Genomic DNA, 14,555 nt, shown 5'->3' on the forward strand with positions numbered 1-14,555 from the left:
AACTTGATGATCCAAAATCAAAATCGAATACAAAGATGTTAATGGTAGGGTTTCAAAGCAATAGGTCTTGAGAATGGAACTCCTAACACTCTAAAAAAAAACAATCCAACAATAACCAATACAGACCTTAACAGGAATAAGTGAGATAATGGTAAAACCCTAACTTCATCTTTATCTTCTTAAAGAAGATGAAGTTAAGATGTTTCTTTTAATCCAATGGTTTAGATTAGATTATATTATTTAGTTTCGGTATCCAAACAATAGGCTGCCAATTAAACAAATGTTGGTAACGATTTGACTGAGTCAAGGAAAATGTAGAGGGATAGAACTCATCTTGCATTTTGCAAGGGTGGCCTTGATTTCACTTATTTCGTAGAGGGTATTATTAAATTACCCTTTATAATTCGAAAGAAAAAATGTTAGACTTTTTCTATGAATAAAAAGGATGTTTGTGTTGGGATGTTATTAGATTAGTTTTTTTATTAATTAAGATTTTAGGCATAGGTTAATTATTGATTTCGTTGGTATTTTAGTAAAAGTAGAATTATTAATTGATTAGTATTTTAGTAAAAGTGGAATTAGTAAGTTGTTAGGAATATGACTCTTTATTTATATATAGATGTAATTCCACCATTAAAATAATAAGTGAATATTTATTTTAATCATGTTTTTACACAATCCTTGGTATGTTGAGCACTCGAGATCATCCTTTCTCTCATTTGAGGGGGCATGTTAGGAACTAGGTTCCTAACAATTGGTATCAACAGAGCAATGTTTTGGGCATGCCAACAAGGAAGAAGTCAACAAAGATGAGTCTTATGGATGGAGGAAAGCATTGACCATTTAGAAGAAGCAATTGCCACTATACAAGTTACCTTAGTGTCAATCTAGCAGGCTATGGAGAAATTATACAAGTTACCTTACCGAATGTTAGTAAAATTATACAAGTTACCCTAGTGTCAATCTAGCAGTTCAACAACCACCCCCCTTACCGAATCCTCAAGTACAAGCCATTGAGGTCGTTGATGGAAACTCAATGATATGAGATCAGGTTGATAAGCATGATAATCAAACAGTTCAGATACCTCATAAAGATCAAATTGAAGGAAAAGTGCTGCCACGCTTTGCTCGAATAGATTTCCCTTGTTTTGATGGGAATAATCCATTAGAATTTATATATAAAGGAGAGCAATTTTTCTATTACCATCAAACTGTCAAAAACAATAAGACTTTCCTTTCCTCCTTTTCCATATGAAGGGAGTTGCGGCAAATTGGTTTCAATGGTATAGTTGTACAAACTCAAATCTTACGTGGGAAAGAATGGCAAAAGCTATGTTGATTCATTTTGGATTAACTGATTAATCTTGATAGAATGTTGGCAAAGCTTCAACAAGGTTCTGGATCTATATAAAATTACCAAAAAGAGTTTAAACAACTTTCCAATCGAATTGATGGTTGGACAGATGGAGGCTTGATGGGATCCTTCATCAAGGTCTTCCAGACGAGATTGGGCAAGAGGTGTTGATGTTTCAATCTTTAACATTACAAGAGGCAATAATGTTGGCTCAACGACAAGAAGATAATCTATTACGACTTCGACATGCAAATCGACGAATGTCGAGATTGGTTACCGACGATTGAACACACACCAAAGGATTGTGTTATAATTGTGATGAACGTTATACTCCAGGTCATCGATGCAAGAAGATACAAATATATTATTAGAAAGACAAGATGAAGTGGATGATAAAAATGTCCCAATTGAAGTTACTTTTCCGTCATGAGGACATGGTTGATTTTTAGAGGAGGGCATTGTTAGGACTCTACATTATTATATTAGTTTTTTATTAATTAAGATTTTAGGCATAGGTTAATTATTGATTTCGTTGGTATAAATAGAATTATTGATTGATTAGTATTTTAGTAAGAGTGGAATTAGTAAGTTGTTAGGAATATTAGGAATAGGACTCTTTATTTATATATAGATGCAATTCCATCATTAACATAATAAGTGAATATTTCTTTTAATCGTGTTTTTACACAATCCTTAGTGTGTTGATCGTCCTTTCTCTCGTTTGAGTGGGCAAGTTAGGAACTAGGTTGCTAACAGTTTGATATGCAAAGATCAAGGATATTCTACGAGAGCGTTCAATTACAGAAAATAACGTAATAGTGGCTACGAGTGTTTACATTTACTTGATCAAATTAATGAAAAAAATTTATAAGATTGCAAATGCATTGATGATAAAGAAACAACATGGTTGTGAGTCGTCATAGAGATGAATCTATTAAGATGGATGAGTAACACCATTAGGATAGGCAAAATGATAATAATAATAATAATAATATATTCAAAAATAAATTAACAATTGGTCTAATAGGTGATAAAACAAAATTCATTTGAAAGGCTTAGACATGGACAAAGAAGGCCAATAATTCAATCAATGAGGAGAAAACACTTTTCATACGAAGGAAATTTTCCTGACTGCATCACCATGTAGCATCCAAAAGCATAATCCGCTATAGGGTTGTAGGGGATAAAATGGTAAGAACTTAAAATAATAATAATAATATTTTTTTTGCTAACCGAGTGTCCGGGCCAGCTTGCGCGCACCACAACTAATCTCAGGGAGGACTACCACAGCAACCCACCGCCATGGTCCCCCAGTTAAATCATGAGAAAAAACCCAAGAAGGGAATCGAACCCGTGGATCAACCTCAAAAAATATTTGTTTTTTAATGAAAGAAAAAAAAAAAATTTTGAATAAGAGTTTTATCATGAAATCTAGAAGACCATGTTGTTGGATTTCCAATGTAGTAATCCATATGGGCCCAAGGACTATTAGCAAGATTTGAAATCTTACTAAGTAAGGGTAGCTTGAATCTTTCTCATAAATTGATGGCTCCAAAAGGATGGGAGGACATATGTTCATGATGAAGATATTAGTCATGAAATAGGATATATGTTATCTAAATTGGATCATTATTTTAAAACTCGTATCGGTGGTTGACCCATATGATTGAGTGGATCGGTCCACATTGGTCCAACCAGTCAGATCCAACGATGAAATATTAAATAAGTACTTCTTATTTCTTTCCAAAATCAGGTTACTTAATTTTAAAAAATATGATGAACGCCAAATGGATGTAGATTACAAGATTCTAAGAATTTAGAAAAACGAAAAGATAATTTTTCACTATTGAAATCTGAATTTGAAATTTAAGAGTGTAGTGGCCGTCCATTTTCAAATTATGGAACAAGTCGAAACAATATTTTTTATTTTATTTTATTTTATTTGTTTCAAATCCAGTCTAGGCATGAATTTAATTGTTTTTACAACATGGCAATCCACGTGGGTTCAACAATTAATCTTACAAAGTTTGATCATTTTTTATTAGTTTGTTAGATAAGAACTTATGTCAAGGGGGTATGTCATCAATTTCAAAACATAAGGGTATCTCAAAATTTTCATCAAAATATGGAGGGGTGTGTTAAAAATCATCCAAAATTTGGACCTATCCTTTCATAAATCCTAACGGGTCATTGGTCAAACCGATTAAACCAAATGATCCAATTGATCTTTTTAAAATATTACTTTTTATTATTGGGTCTCATCTACGGGTGTACAAAAAAATTGAAACCCAAAAATCGGACAGAAAAATGGGACCAAAATCGACCCAAGCTGAATCGAAATCGAAAAAAATTCAGTCCGATTTCAGGCCTAATCCTCAAAACTTGAAATGAATCAAAATTGAATCCGATCAAAAAAAAAAATCCGAATTTCGAAAAAAATTCAAAAATCTCCCCCACCACAACAGATTGATGACCAAAACACTCTCAAATTCCTTCAATTCCACTTAATCTCTCAATTTAACCAAAATACTCTCAAATTAGTCTCAATTTCAGCAAATTCTCCTCATCAAGTACTTGCCAATTCAGAAGTGAAGAATATTTTGCGAAATTTCCTTTTGATAAGCTACTGTTGCGGGTGCTACGCGCACTCGACGAACTTGGATGTGGAGACGGACGTGGACCCTACTTTTGAATGATCAGATTGTTGGATGTGAAACCCTATCTGCAGGGCGGTCTAAGATGACAAATAAATAATACGAATAGGACTTGGGAGGTGGAAGCAGGGAATCGGATTAAGTCGGTGATTATCTTCTACTATATTTGGCCATAAAAAATCAACCAATTAACATATAAGACTATAAAATTGGCACATGGCAACCGATCGGATTTTAAATTTCCTAAATTCTAGGTGTGATTATTCTCATTTTTATTTAATTTATTCCTATATATATATATGGGGAGCGTTCGGAGGCCCTAAATAGAGCCAAACATTTTTCAAAACATGGGTTAGAAGCTTCAAAATGGACTAGTTTTTTGTGAGGATGATCTCTACGGTGAAGAGATTATCCTCACCAAAAATCAGCTCATTCCAAAACCTATAACCTAGTTTACAAGTTGAAGAATCATGGATCGTTCAATTTTTGTAAATCACTTTTGATGGGGTTAGAAGTTTAGGAATGTGCTGGTTTTTCGTGAGGATGATCTCCTCATTATAGAGATCATCCTCAGAAAAAATCAGCCCATTCTAAAACTTCTAACCCATACATTGAAAAATGTTTGGCTCACTTTAGGGCCTTCAAACGCCACCCTATATATATGGGAAGCGTTCGGAGGCCCTACAGAGAATTAAACATTGTGTCAAATATTTTTCAAAACATAGGTTAGAAGTTTTTAAATGGGCTGATTTTTTATGAGGATGATCACTATGATGAAGAGATTATCCTTACCAAAAATCAGTTCATTCCGAAACTTCTAACCCAAGTTTACAAGTTGGAGAATTATGGACTGTTTGATTTTTGTAAACCACTTTTGATGGGGTTAGAAATTTTATAATGGACTGATTTTTCATGAGGATGATCTCCTCATCATATAGATTATCCTGACAAAAAATCAACCCATTCTAAAACTTCTAACCCATATATTGAAAAAATGATTGGCACAATATTTAGCTCTCTTTAGAGCCTCCAAATGTTTCCATTTTTCAAAATAGGGTTACAATTTTGGGAATGGGCTAATTTTTTGTGATGATGATCTTTATGGTAAAGAGATCATTCCTGCCAAAAATCAGCTCATTCCAAAACTTTTAACCCTAGTTTACAAGTTAAAGAACCGTGGATCGTTCATTTTCTGTAAACCATTTTTGATGGGGTTAAAAGTTTCGTAATGGGTTGATTTTGGTGAGCCATACATTGAAAAAATGGTTGGCTCTCTTTAGGGCCTCCAAGCACCACACACACACACACACACACACACACATATATATATATATATTATAACTGAGTCTCCTTGTAAACAGCAGACCAGGCCTATATCTAGGCTTTGCCCAATCCATAGACCATGGTCTTGTCCAAGGACCGGTCTCAGGGCACGTGCAATGCTCACACATCACACGCACCAGTAAGTGAGGGTGCGCCCTCGCGGGTGGCCTCTAAGGAATTAATGCTCATACTGGGTATCGAACTCATGACCTACGCACATCACATTTAATAATATTGATATGCCTACCTAGACCCTAAACGATATTGATTTTAATTCTTTTGTTGGATAAGAAGCGAGTAATGAACCCGAATCCTCTAATCCAAATCGCTCTTTAAAAAATGAAAACATTCCTGTAGACATCCCAATTTGAATGGGCCCCACTTGAAAATGACCTATTTTTTATATAAAAAAATCATATTTTTTATATAAAAAAATCTATCAACGGGCCTAAAAATCCAAATTTTCAAAAGGTTTGTTTTTATTCAAAATAAAAGCCCTCAGGCCCAACTTGACCTATGGAAGCATTTAAAAATCTTTTGTTTTTTTCTAAAAAACCACAAACATTTATGTCAACTGAACCCAAGCCCAAATCCAATTTTAAATCCTATCTTCATTCAAATCCAACCTCTAACCTAAACCCCTCAAAACCTAAATTCATCAAGTCCAATATCTAACCCTTTTTTACCAAGGTACACTAAAAAACTTTACTAATTCAAAGTTCATTCTCATCACCTTTCTTAAAAAAACACACGACTTTAACCCAACCCCAAGGTTCAAATCCATAAGTTTTGAGCCTCAAATCCCATGGACCCAAAAAAAAAAATCCAACCACCTATGCCACATGTCACTATCACAAACAACCTCCCCAGAATCAATCTCATCATCACCATCCCTACACCATGCCACTTGCCACCACCTAACCCCATCACACTCTCCTCAAATCACTCGACAAGCTATCTTCATATTCTCCATGCCCCATCTCCTTAATCAACTCACCTAACCAACCTAAAACTGACTTATGCTCATGTTTGCTTTCCTAAAATCAAACCCCTCACATTCATTATTTCCTTAATCAACCCCATTTCACTTTGATTTGACTCACACTCAACAAAGGTATGAGTTGAAAAACCCAACCCATATAGGTCAAAGCACTAAACATGGGTCAAAAAGATTCATTCACCCCATTTACCCTACGTCAACCTTAAATCTCAATCAAAATCGTCAAGAAACTCATGTCATTTTCTCTTAACTTTTATTTTTACCCCATTCTACCCTTAAATGAAATTTTAAAAACTTGTTAAAGCCTACCCTTCTCTTACAAAATGTCCTCATATTTAAACTTCCTCTTTCAAGCTTCAACCCCTCAAAAATCTCTCTCTCTCATCTCTTTGTCTCTCAACCCTCAAAAGAATTCTCTCAATCCCTCTAAAGAACCCTTTCAACTCTTAATCCAAAATCCCTAAACCTTTACCTCATTAATCTCCAAACTCAAGTCCCTACATTATCATCTAAACCCTTAACCTCAAATCCACTAGTCCAAACTTCTTCATACTAAAGAAAAATCAAGCTTCAAAAGTCATCACAAGAAAACAAAGAAGAAAAGACAAAGAAGAAAAACAAGGTAGGGTGAGGATCATGTAATATAACAATCCCCCCTTTTATCCCTTCCATTTCCTCTCTTTTATCTTCCTCCTTTTTTTTATTTTTGGTTTAAATTGACCCTAGGATGTAGTGGACACCCTCCCCTACACCGATAGATTGGGCCTTGGTTCAATCGAAAGGGTAGGGATTGAAGACCATTTCAAAATCTTTCTAAAAATTCCCTACACACCTTGCACCCACCACAAAACTATTTCCGAGGTTGAGGGTAATTGGGCCTCCTCATTCTAGAAGAATGGGCCTTTAACCAACAAAGTCCACATATTTTCAAAAAATTTAGTGTCAAGGCATGGACATGGATAGGGTTCCTTCCTGGAAGCCCTCATGATCCAAGCTAAAATTAAAGTCCCTTGCACTCGAGGGTACAAAATCGAAATTTCTCAATTTTCCCTTTTTCTTTTTTATTTTCGAAAAATGACTGATAATAAGGTTACCACCTAAAGTGGAGAAAATAAAATGCCTAACACCTTTCCTATTTTTTAAACGGACCCCCTTACCTAGATCTTAGGTAAATCAATGTCCCTCATCAGTATGAGAGTTGCTACAACATTTAAAAAATCAAAATTTCAAAATATGTTATCCAATGCAAATTCGCACAATTTTCTAAAAAAAGAATAGTAGCAACTCTAAATCCACATAGTGTCGATCTTCGAACTTGAAAATCACATAGCTTCAATTAATGTCTTAATATGTACGAGAGTTACTACAAATTAATTTCTAAAACTATATTGTGGGTGCCCATTCACGCCCTATTCTTAAAAAGGAATGGTGACGACTTCAAATCCACATAGCGGTGATTTTTGAACTCAAAAATCACATAGGTACAATTTCAATATGTGATTTGACCATGTTTTTCCTTAATTGAGGTTGCAAACCCAAGTGAAAGTACACTAAAAAATATAAATGCAACCATTTTACTAAGGATTTTTACTTTTTCAAGTAGCACGATTGGTACTAGCACAATGACAAAATATTTTTTAAAAATATGTCCAAAATACAATAACCCGATATTAGTCAAACTATGCTTAATCAATCAACCACAGGTGAGGTAAACACATGGACATATTCTAAAGAAAGAGTATGACGACGCTCAACTGTAAAAAGTTATTTGGAAGAAATTCCATTTTTAATTGTTGAAAAATCAAATTTTAAAGAATTTATTAAAAATGATTATTTTTCTAGTTTTGAAAGTATTCCTAGAAATACATTGAAACGAGTTGTAATTAAAATAATTAAATAAAAAATATATTACAAAATTTATCGGGTAAAATTTGCTTAGCATTTGATTTATGGACTTCTATTCAAGGTGTATTATATATGTGTGTTACAACATATTTTATAGATAATAATTTAAATATAAATAAAAGAATAATATATTTTTCTCTTTTAAAATCAAAACACAATGGCTTAGTAATTTTTGAGGCTATGCAAAATGTTTTAAAAGAATGTGAAATTTTGGATAAAATTTTTATAATTACATTTGATAATGCAAGTAATAATGAAATTGTTGTAACTACTTAAAGACATTTTATTTAATGATGAAGCATTACAAAAACCATTTTGTATTCGTTGTGTTACACATATTTAAATCTAATAGTACAAGATGGTAAACACATGGACGTATTCTAAAGAGAGAGCAAGACACTCAACTGTAAAAAAAAAAATTATGGAAGAAATTCCATTTTTAGTTGTTGAAAAATTAAATTTTAAAGAATTTATTCAAAAGGACTATTTTTCTGAGTTTGAGAGTATTCCTAGAAATACATTGAAATGAGATGTAATTAAATATTTAAATAAAAAATTTATTAGAAAATTTATTAAGTAAAATTTGCTTAACATCTGATTTATGGACATTTATTCAAGGTATACCATATATGTTTACACTTATTTTAAATCTAATGGTACTAGATAGTATTTGATGTGTAGGTCATGTAATCAAATTTATTTGGAAAATTGTTAGTTCTTTCAAATTATCATACACTAAATAAGAAATATTTGAGGAACATTATATATTATGTAATTTACAACTGACTAGATTATCATTAGATGCCTCATATCGTTGGAATGCAATCTATCATATGTTATAACATATAATTCCATATAATTTTCAATCGACTACATTATGTACTCAATGCAACCTATCGATTAATACTTTATTAAATGAACAACTGATGTGTGTAAATTTTAGATAGTGTTGTTAGTTACTTAGAGATGGTAATGAAGTGTGTGTTTAGTTATTTACTTTGTTGTTGTGTTGTTGGGTCAATTGCTAATTGTTAGCTTTTTAAGTTTAGGGTGTGGTGGAGAAGTCTAGGAAGTTGAGTAATGTGGGTTAGTGGGTTCTAATGTATTTAAATGTGGAAATTAATGAAGTTGGAACTTGTGGAGTTGTTGAACTAAATTCTTCTTGAATCTGGAGGTTTGGTTGTCCTTTGAAAAAGAGCTACTCTTGACTATCTTTTTTCTTGTTTCTTTTGTTTTCTTTTCACAAATCACCATTACTCAAAAGGGTAAAAATCATATAGGAATTGATAGTCTCTTAGACCACATTCAATTGCAAGAAGTTCCTATCAGTTTAGTATCAAAGCAAGTTTTGGGAATGGAAGAAGCTCGAGTTGCACAATTTGAGGTTGATTTAAACACATTGAAAGTGACCACAAGTGAGCAGGGTCAGACAATGAAAGTTATTCTACAACAATTGGCAACTCTCAACGTGAAGTAGGATCAATTAAACTCTCCCCCTTGACTCGAAGCCTCAACTAGTCATCTGAGGAGAGGAGAATCCGAGATGCCAAGTACCAAGTCTTTTGGGACGATCTAGAGTCAAACATTAAAATTAGATTTTTCCCATTATAAAGAAGGGGATCCCTCTAGATGAGTGTATTATGCCAAATAATTTTTTAATTACAACCTGTAGACACCCCATTTTTGCACTTGCCTAATTAATCAACTCATCAACTCGATTGTAACGGTTCCTAATAATGAATGAATATTCTAAAAAAAAATTTGTTATTAGATAATTTTTCAAAGCTCGGATGAGATATTTCATAGAAACAAACTTTAGAAACCACACATTACGTTAAGAAAATATGACTCAAAATATAGAAATCATCATTTTGAGACTAAAAGAAGCTTTAAAAGAAAAATCATCAAAAAATAAATCAAATTACCAAAATACCCCTGACACCAGAACATCCTTAAAGGCTACATTACGCTTAGGAAAATTATTTTGAACACATAAACAATAAACTAAAATCAAATAAACTCTTTTGCAAATCTTCACAAAATTTGACAAAATTACAAAAATACCCCTCATATGGTCCACGATCATTTCACATCAAAAACCCATAAGTAAAGTAAATCAATACTCTCATTGGATTCTTTACGAAAAATTAATTTTGAATTATTTCAAAATGTCAAAAAATGACATCCCAACTCAAAAGTCCTCTTTGAGGGCAAAATGGTAATTTTTCAATCCTAAAATTTAGAAATCTGAAACTAATAATTAAAATATTAATTAATGTAAAGTAAAATCTTAATAAATCAAATTAAAATCATTGAACATATAAATTCAATTACTTAAGCCCATGAGCCAAATTTCAAGTGACGACCCATTTATTCAAATAGAACCCACCTAATATTTAATAAATAATCCTCCACCAAGGGTGTCCTAAAAAATTCAAAATAATTTAATAAAATGCCCTATATTGGGGGGGCTCTCCAAAATTTTAAAAATTCATTCTACATAAGTCAAAAAATTAAAATTCAAATAAAATTAATTGAAATGTTATTAATAAAACTCTATAAAAAGGGAATTCTACCACCTAATATCGCAGGTCTTGAGAAATCCTAGAAAATAAAGGTAAAAAACTTTCTAAATTTTTTTTAAAATCCTAAATCTAGATTCCGAAGTCAATACCTAAGCCCCAAACCCTAATTTTTAACCTAAAAATACCTAGATACCTTAAAAAGCACCTCAAAAAGCTAGAAAAATATTCAGATCTAGAAGAAAAAAGTCTCATCTTAGATATCGGGAGCAAATCTAGAAACAAAGACAAATCGACAAAATTCACACGAGGAACGCTCACCATTAGTTTCTAAGGGAATCGATCGTCGTAATCACCCATGTAAAAAAAAATAAAGGTAATTTTTCTTATCTTTATTATAAATTTAAGTCATTTTTGCAATGTAAATCTTTGAGAAGAGTAGAGATTGACTTTCGTCGGACATAATTGGTGCCTAACATCTTCCAATCCTATAACCTAATCTTCGTACTCATAATCTCTTCATAGTTTTGTGTTTCTTATATGTTTAGAATCATCTTTGGTTCCTAGACCATAAAATTAGGTGGCGACTCCAAAAAAAAAAAAACGAATCCGCACCCACAGATCAAAGGCTTTTTCAGTGGCAACTCCACAGGGGATAATTTTGAGAAACAAACTTGAAAATCCCAATTATTAGTGCATTGCAAAATTGACCTAATTTTTTATTCTATTTCATTTTATTTATTTTTTATTTTTTTGACATGGTTGTAGATTGTTTGATTGGTTTTATAGTTTTGGGCATTTTCCTTTTTTTTTAAAAATTTATGATCCATTCGAATGTCACCTTAGGTGACCCAAAACAATTCAAGATTTTCAAAAAATAATGAAAATGAGGATAGAATGGTGGTTATTAGGACGAGGAAAAAGTGTGCTCTAAAAAAGAAATAAAAATAACCCTCTACTCTCTATGCCCACTTCTTCTTCTTCTCTCTATTTCTCCAACTCATAAAAGTATAACAACAATGGGTGAGCAGGAGAACTACGTGCAAATCACACATGTAACGAAGAAGAGGGACGCTACTATTATAGTTGTTGGAGAGCAGTCTCTACATCCTTCAACAACTAAAAAGTGAATTGTATTGGGAGAGCTCACGAACTTTATGAATGTTAAATCGAATCCAATTTATGATCCTGGACCTCAAAAACCCAAAACTAGATCGAAGAACAAGGGTCAAAAAATAATGGAGCTAGAAATTGAATCGAATTCGGATGATCCACAAATGTGTGTGCCTTATGAATATTTTCGACTATCTTCACTCCATTGAAATGGAAGAGAAGAGGGGGCTATTACCAAACTACATTAAGAAAATTCATAAAGATGTCACTGTTAATATGCAGGGAGTTCTTGTGGATTGGTTAATTGAGGTTGCAAAAGAATACAAAATTGTTTCTAACACTCTTGATAAGGTCCCAATAATTCGATTTTGGGATCGTAATTCCACGAATATTATCAAGTATAAATGTTAGTTCTTATAAATAATAGCAAAATATATGAAATTTCCAAATTAATGAAGCTAATGAGAATTTCTTGCTAATTACAGGTAAATAAGGTGCATTCGGAAACCAACAAATCATATAACAAATGTTGTTACAATGTGCAAGCAAAAAAGAAAGCATCCAACAAAATCTCGAAAAAATTCTTCGCCACGTCACCACGCGGCGGTGTCACCCTAGTGCTCCCCGAGGACCTCAAGGAATCTTGCCTCAAGATTTCTATTGAAGTTTCTAAATGGTTCGGCCATTGTAACTGAATGGTCCTTTCGAATCATATCAAGCAAAAACCTGATCCGACAACCCGATCACGAATGTTATAAATTGAGGGGTTGTCCCTAGAACAAGGGGTCCCTCTTGAGCCCTCTTCTTCTTCCTAAAATTCTCTGTAATTCTTTTAGTTTTTGAGAGATTCTTGATTGTAGTGAAAGCATCAAGAGTACTCTATTAATCCTTTTTCTTTTTGTAATTATCTTGAGAGCCCATTAAAAAATGAATCAAAAGTGCAGCTTCATTTGACATCATTTTCTTCATCTATTATCTTCTTCCTTTTTGTTATTACTGTAACTATGAACCTTGCAATGAGTGACTAGACTCTCCTTAAAGAGGTCAAGAATGCCAAAGCAAGTTTATCCCTCTAATGTAGTTTTAATCTATATTTTTGCTTTATATGTTAATCATTCTGAAAAGTCTTTTATGGGTAGATCACCTAACTTATATTTCTAATTCCAGCTTTGATAGCCATTGCTTAGATAAGTTCAAGAATGACTATGCTCTGTGAAGAATTGAAGTATAAGTTAGGCAATCTCAATTAAATCAGGATTTTTGTGAATAATCTTTAGTTACACTCAATGCTTAAATTGTTCCACCTTCCGATCCATGAGCAATGACTTGCTATATAGATTGAGTTATACTTAGAATTAATCGACATTATGGATTGACTTGCACAGGCTGAATTGAACTCTCTAAGCCCCCTTTCTTATATCTTCAATCTCTTTTTCCTGCTTTAAATTCATTTACAAATTAAGTTTCATCTCTATGGTGCTACAGACCTGTTTTGTTTTTAACCAATCTATTTTTAAACTCTGTTTTGTTTTTTAATTTAAAGTTTAAGTGAATCACGACTGTCCCCGTGGAACGAATTCGACTTACCCAAGTTCATAATTTAATCTCTATCTCTGCAATTTACACATCAAGTTGCAACGATCAACTTTTTACCTCACTATCTCCTACATTGATAGATATCCCTCTTCTAATGCTCTAATCGACAGAGACTCCAACTTCTTGGCGTTTCCTGCATGCTTATTGCCTCAAAGTATGAATAGACCAGTTATCCTCATGTAGAAGATTTATTTTATATAACAGATAATATTTACCCTAAGAAAGAGGTAGTAAAGATGGACACAGATGTACTTAGGTTTCTACAATTTGAGATGGGCAATCCCACAATAAAAACTTCTCTTAGGAGGGTTACTAGGACTGCTCAAGATAATTGCAAATCCCCCAATTTGCAGTTGGAATTCCTAGGTTGTTACCTTGCAAAATTAAGTATATTGGATTATGCTTGTGTTCGATTCTTACCATTAATGGTTGCTGTTTCAGTTATATTTCTTTCCAAATTTACAATTCAACCAAAGATGCATCCTTGGAATTTAACCTTGCAACACAGCTCGAGTTATAGACCCTTTGATTGGAAGGAATGCGTTCTTACAATACATGACTTGCAATTGAGTAGGAAATGAGGCTTTTCATCAAACAGACGGTTGAGATAAGAGGAAAAACATAGATTTCTTCGATATTAACGCAAATTTTTTTAAAGAAAAATTTTGAATTTTATTTATTTTGAATTTGAATTTTAAATTTTGATAGTCGTCCATTTTCAAAATTTTGGGTCTATGCTATAAAAAAATGCATATATATAAGAAAAAAAAAGAAGTATTTGTTATATTTTATCTTGATTGATTGATCATCTTTTTCTCTTTTGCACTATCCTAATTGATTGCCTATCTAATATGTCATGATCTTAATTGATATATATTTTTGATGTGCGTGTATTGATCTTAATCTTGATGTTATGCATTCTTTTATGTTTTATGATCAATATTTATTTGATATCCATACTTAGGTGATGTGATATGGCCCATATGCCCATTTATCCGAAAAAACGTCTTGGGCACACCCCACCCTATTTGCACACACTACTATCACGTCTAATTTACAATGCATTGCACACTTGCATATCCCTTATA

At 32.8% G+C, this 14,555-nt stretch overlaps 1 pseudogene; it reads left to right on the forward strand.

Annotated features, from left to right (window-relative positions):
• The first annotated feature begins 11,996 nt into the window (after positions 1-11,996).
• LOC147389126 (putative cyclin-A3-1 pseudogene) lies at positions 11,997-14,048 on the forward strand (annotated as a pseudogene).
• The last annotated feature ends 507 nt before the right edge of the window (positions 14,049-14,555 follow it).

This window comes from Akebia trifoliata, chromosome 12 (genome assembly GCF_017979445.1).
Source record: "Akebia trifoliata isolate Shusen 1 chromosome 12, ASM1797944v1, whole genome shotgun sequence".
NCBI lineage: Eukaryota > Viridiplantae > Streptophyta > Magnoliopsida > Ranunculales > Lardizabalaceae > Akebia > Akebia trifoliata.